Consider the following 6,805-nt stretch of genomic DNA (forward strand, 5'->3'; position numbering starts at 1 on the left):
CTATGAAAAACAATTAACCTAGGGTAGGACCTGCAAAATCTATGTGCACTCTTTGCCATGGATACCTGTGTAATTTCCCCGTGTGCATTCTAGGAAATTGAGGCCTGCTCCGTTGCGTAGCACAATTCATAAAATTTCTTACAAATAATTCAATGTCTCTATCTACACCCGGCCACCACACACGAGTTTTTGCAATAGACTTTGACCTGATAATACCATGGTGATCAGCATGTATTTTAGACAAAGCCTTATTCCTCAGTGAACTAGGAATAATTTTTCTTGACCCTTTCATTATACAAACTTGTGCTATGCTCAATTCACTCCATATATCTTTTTAGACTTTACAATTTGCTTCCTGTCCAGATAAGTCTCTATCGTTCATTAAACTCTCTAAATCCTTACTAAGTATTGGGTCTTTCTTGGTTTTATGTTCAATATCCTTGGCTGTAATGGGTACATCATATACTGAAACTAGTGATATACTATTATCATACTCTTCTGGTGCTCTGTCTACTGGATATCTACATAAAGCATCTGCATTACCTATCTTTGACGTAGGACGATATTCTAAATCATAATGATATGTGGCTAACGTAATAACCCAACGTTTTAGTCTTGCAGCTACCAACGTGGGTAAACTTGGTTTTGTACCCAATATTGTTAATAGAGGTTTGTGATGTATAACAAATGTGAACCTTTTCCTTCCGTAAAAATGAATATAAAATTTCTTAGCTCCATACACTAGTGCTAAATCTTCTTCCCCTATCTGAGAGTAATTCCTTTCTGCCTTGTTCAAAACACTAGAAGCGAAAGCAATTTGCTTTTCTGTTCCATTTGGGATTACATGAGATAATACTGCACCTATACCTTTGTTCGATGCATCACAAACTAATTTAACCGGTAAATCCATTTGATAATGTACTAGAAAAGTAGGTGAAGTTATTTCCGGCTTTATTCTTGCAAAAGATTCCTGACAAACTTTTTTCTAATTCCACTCTACACCCTTATTCGGCAAATTATACAATGTATGTGCTATTGTATATAAATTTCGAATGAAATTTTCATGTGGTACCTTAGTTGATATCACTGCATTAGTTTTCTCCTTAGTCTTGTGAATACCTTTGCCAGTGATTACAAAACCTAAGAATTCCACTAAATCAACTTCTAAAATACATTTGCTCCTATGTACTCTGATATTATATTCCTTCAACTTCTTCAGAACTGCCTGTAATCTCTCTCTATATTCTCTTTCATCTTTACCAAACTCTAAAATATCATCTATGAAAATAAATACTCCTTGCATTCCTGAAAAAAAAAAATCTTGTCCATAGTTTGTTGCCATATAGCTGGACTACTTGCTACTCTATAAGGTAATCTGTTTGGTCTATACAAACTTAAGGATATATTTCCTGTACATAGTTCTTGTGAATTTTCATCCAGGGGAAGCTGTTGAAATTCTTGTGTAAGATCTAACTTAGAAAATACATTACATCCTGACATAGTTGCAAACATGTCTTTAGGATTTGGTGATGGATGTTGAGCTACCTGAAGCTGTGGATTCAACGTTACCTTGTAATCTCAACATAACTTAACCTGACCGCTTTCCTCCACAATTGGAACTAATGGTGTAGCCCAATCTAAGTATGTAACCTTTTCCCAAGAACCTTCACTTTCTAACATTTTGATTTCTGTTTAAACTGCACTTTTCAATGCATATCATACTGGTCTTGGAGCAAAAACTCCAAGAGTACTATCTGATTTCAAAACTAAAATTGCCCTTGCATTCTTTACTGTACCCACTTTATCTTCAAATACGCCTTGAAACTCTGATAGAACATTATCCACAGACACTTCATTGTTTTGTTCATCTTGTGCACCTGTAACCTTCAAAATACTAGGCAAATCTAATTTTTAGGGCTCAGGCTATGTCGTCCTGATGGAAGGGTTCCTTTAGGTAGCCTTTTGGGGATATGTGGTACAGTGATACTCCCAGGGAATTAAACCAAGGTCTCCAAGATTCTAACTCAGAGCGCAAGTGTCCAATAAAGGATATCGCATATCAGGGGACGTATTTTAGATACGACACATGGCAATCTTCATCCCAAATAGATTTACTTCTTTGATGTAAGGGGGAAGAGTGGCAAGAGAAGGGGGTGATGTTCTAGGTACCCGGTGGACCTCCTTCCCTAATACTACCTCCATGCCATTCCTTTTCTAGTAGCCTGCTAAGCGTGTTGTGTTCCCCGTTAGCCCGGTGTTTTGTTACTAGTTTTTGGGATATCATCATGCGATCTCCAGTATCTTCATTTTCTGGAAAGTTGAGTATTAATTTTTTCCGGTGTATAATTTTAGTCACCCCTTTTCATAGTTAAATTTCAATAATTTAAGTGTGTTTGGGTAAACGTTACTGAGACCGGAGGCAGCCATTTTACAATTGCAGTCACCCGTTACATTGGCATTGTATTTAGTCAGTAGGGCAACACTTCCTTGTATTAAGCTATAATTTTAGTTAGTTAGGTAAATTATACAAGCTGTGATATTGCACACATGAAAATTATTCCTCTTCCTATTTTGTGGCTTTACTTATCGTATGTGGTGGGAACCCCGGTGGTACCAATAACCTGGGCCGGGGCTCTTACCAGAGCTAGGCTGCTCTTGCTCATATATACGTTAGTATAGTAATTCCCCATGTTTAGCCTTACCCTACCATTCCTTCTTAAATTGTACGAGAGTTTACATTCTCTAGAATCTATAGATATGTTACGATATTCGTTCTATCTTTGAAAGAAGATGCTAAACCCTTCCTCCCTCCCCAAGTGTCGCTGCCGTTATAGGCGGCAGCCACTGTCTCTCTTCATCACCGTCGATTAGAACAAAGTTCTTACTGCTTCAAACTTTCATTGAGATAGTGACTAATTCAGGCTGCCCTTGTCTTGCCGTTGACGATGTCGTCAGCACATATAGCTATGCTTTCTCAGTTCATTGTTTTAGGAAGGCGGCATACCTGCCGCCACCTCTGATATCAATGAACTATAAGGCTCTCAACCCTTCCCCCTGTGTCCTTTAGTTACGTCATGCCAATACAAGATTCTTTCACAGGTATCCTGAAATTCCTACCGGCTTGCTAGGGTGACTGCGTTACCAGCTGTTACCCTGCCGGTAACAGTTAGTTCAGCCGTCTCTGCCACCTTCCCCCTTACTCCCTTCCTTCACAGGAAGTGAATAATATTGGGGGGAAGATTGAGACAGCTCCTGACAGCTGCCGGTGGGAAACCTAACATACTTTGGAAAGTCTTTAGCTCTCCCTTGAGCTGCCATCCACATTCATTGCCACTGACTCCATTGCCGGCAACAGGCCTTTTGTGGATTGGTGGAAGACAGAATCTGATAGAATTCTTCCCCTTCCATTGAACTTACATTCTGGCATAGAGTAAGTAGGCAGTCTTATAGTTCTCCTACACTTCCAACTGTTATATTTATTCATAATAATAGAAAACTCTTCTCTCTATAATTTTTTTCTCTCTCTGTCAGTTAGTACCGCCAGTTACTAATCTAACACCGGCAGTGTCACCTGTCAAACTACTGTATACAACTATACAGTAGTACACATGTTTTCTAACATACTCTGTTTCCTGTTGCAAACAATTGTTGGGAACAGGATATTCTGTTGAGGTTGAATACTTCCTCAAAACCCAAATGGTTTTCCTCGATCATCAGGGACTTAAAATACCCGATCGGGATTAAGATATACCATAGGGGGATATTGTTAGTATAAGACATTTACTAACTCTAACTCTAGTTTCTAGAGTTTTTTTAGCTTGTATTCCCCATAGCAGGGAAACTGAATATTAATACTGACAGAGGTCCCAGCAATGGCCTCGGAGAGGAAATACAGATATGTATCTTTTCTACTTCCTTTCAAGCTTACTATCCTAAGCTACCAGAAACAATAGTGCCTTTATATCACTGATATAAAAAACATGAATACTCATTTAGGCCTTTTCTTTTTCAGGAGGAGCCGATGAAGAAGTGCGCAGTGTTGTTCTTCAACCACAAAGGGAGAGACTTTTGGGGTCGCACTAGGTGCAGGACTCATGACCCCTGCCTCATCGTGTCAGGAATCCTAAGGTATTGGGACCCGAAGGGTTGCACAACCTGCTCAACTTTGCTGGCCAACGGTTTCGAAGAAACCTCCCCTAGTCACCATAGAGGCTAGGGTACAGCGAGGGATACCCTTCGCAAATGGGTAAAAGGGTTCCAGAAGAACTCTGCAGTACCATACTTACCCAAGAACTCCCTAAGGTGGCTATTGTTCCCCAATGATCTGCCGAGTGCGTTGGGGCCTATTGTTCCCCAAGGCTCTGCCGAGTGCAGTGGTGCCTCAAGAACCAGTCCGGACCCCCTTCATACAATTGAAGATCGACTCGGAAATCAATAATGCGATAGAAGGCATGGACATCCAATAGGAGAGAATGTCAGAAGTGTCCACCAACACTGAACACTGCAAGGTGGCCTGGAAGAAAATGTGGACCCTCCATAAGCGGAGGAAGAAGGATCCTAATCAACGGCAACAGAAGACCCTCAGTTCGCCGTGATGGCACACCAACCTATGCTGTCAACATCAGCCCCAACCTCTTAACCAGTTGCCCAGATCAACAAAAATTAAGGGAATTTAACATCTATTCAACGGATGATGGAATTGTTCCAAAGGGAGCAAGAGACAATGCAGGAATCGCTAAAGCAGCAGCAGAAACTGTTGCAGGAGAGGATGGACTGTCCCGGATCCACCAAGGGCAATGCTAAGAAGCCTTTCAGAGTGTCGGATCTCTATTACTGCTCCGAAACCAATCCCTGGAGGTATGAGGAGCATATGCCTAAGTTGAATGGGAAACTGTTTGTCTCTGAGAAGTTTGGGACTAGGCTGTTTAAAGACCATAAATTCTGGCCTAACTTTTTGGCCTACCCAGAATGCTACGTGAGACTGGAGGATGAAAACGCAGCCCGAAAGGAAACGGTACCCAAAGAGGTCATCGTTTTTTAACCTGACAAAGCGCAAGCCATCCTCCTGAAAGCCTTGAAGAGAGCTGGGTACACCAACTCCAAAGTATCAGCACTGAGCAAGAAACACCCCACCTTTCTTGCCCCTTCCTCCATCTCTTTCCCTTTACGGAGAAAGCACTAGACTTTGCCGTTAAGGCACTTGATGAGGGAAAACCCTGCCAAACACTAAAGGAATGCAATCCATTTTCTCTAGCACTGCCTACCTGCGTGGAGAAGTGGAAGAATGTCCACCTAACCTTCTCCGTCTCTATGTTGGATCCAGAGATAGCAGGCCAACAGTTCAATGAGAACCTTCTGAAGTTGCCAGACCATCTTCTGAGGAAGGAACAGGAGTCGAAGGAGAGACTTGCGGCTTCCCTATCTCATAAGAACTGTCTGGAAATGAGTGAAGGTCAACATAAGGCCTCAGAAATGTTCATCTTCCTGTCTAAGTCTCACATGGGTACCCTTGTTAAAGACTTATATGCTTTCCTCAGAGGGAGGAGAGCCTGTAGAGAGTTTATTTTGGCCTCAGCAACCATCAGACACAACCCAAGGAAGCTGATTACCTCAAGCATCTGGGGTAAAGTCCTTTTCCCTCAGGAACTGGTTCAAGAGATCATTACCAGAACAGCCACAGAAAACAGGAACCTTCTCCAAAAGTGGGGCATGACCTCGAAGAGAAAATCTTCAACGGACGGAGGTCACCAGCCCAAGAATAAAAAGGCAAGGAAGCCACGTAGACCTGCACAACTCTTTGGCGTGACTATGACCACGATGCCTCGGAACACCTTCCAGATGGTCCCTCAACAACTGACAGCTTTGTCACCAGTCTTCAACCCTACTTTTGAGTGGCAGTCGACTTCCTTTCACCCCAGTCAGAAAGGAAAAGTCCCAAAGAGAAGTTCTCCAGAAGTTAATTTCTATAGGTGCCGAGAAGGACGTGGTCACGGAAACAAATCCGCAGGACACCCAAGCAATGAGGGGTTCCAGGTAGGGGGCAAACTCCATCACTTTCCGGATTGCTGGACCTTCAATCCCTGGAACTTCGATCCCTGGTTGCACAGCCTAATCATGAATGGATTTGGGTGCAAATGGAGTAGAACTCCGCGCCGTTTTCCAGAATGCTTCCAACACTCCACCCCCTTGTTGGAAGAATATACCTCAGAACTCTTGAACAAGAAGGTAATGAGGAAAGTGAGGTCCATCAAGTTCCAGGGAAGGCTGTGCTGTGTTCCCAAGAAAGACTCAGACAAACTCAGAGTTATTCCAGATTTGTCTCCACTCAACAAGTTCATCGAGAACAACAATGACCCTTTTGCCAAATAGGGCGTACACGGTCTTGATAGACCTAGCAGATGCTTACTGGCATCTTCCAATGAGTCGCCCGTTTCTCCTCCTACCTATGATCCAAACTATAGAAGCTTGTCTTCAGAGCAATGCCCTTCGGACTGAACACAGCACCAACGATATTCACGAACCTAGCAGACACAATCGTCCAACAGCTACGCACCAAAGGAGTTCAAGTTGTAGCATATCTAGATGATTGGTTGATATGCGCCTCATCTAAGACTACTTGTCTGCAAGCAGCCAACAAGGTAATACAGTTTTTGGAACACCTGGGCTTCAAGATCAATCATAAAAAGCCTCGTCTCTCTCCTGCTCAACAGTTCAAGTGGATAGGAATCCAATGGAACTTAAAGTCACACCACCTCTCCATTTCATCCAAGAAGGGTAGAGAAAAAGTGGTATTTATCAGGAAACT

The sequence above is a fragment of the Palaemon carinicauda genome, chromosome 16 (genome assembly GCF_036898095.1).
Source record: "Palaemon carinicauda isolate YSFRI2023 chromosome 16, ASM3689809v2, whole genome shotgun sequence".
NCBI lineage: Eukaryota > Metazoa > Arthropoda > Malacostraca > Decapoda > Palaemonidae > Palaemon > Palaemon carinicauda.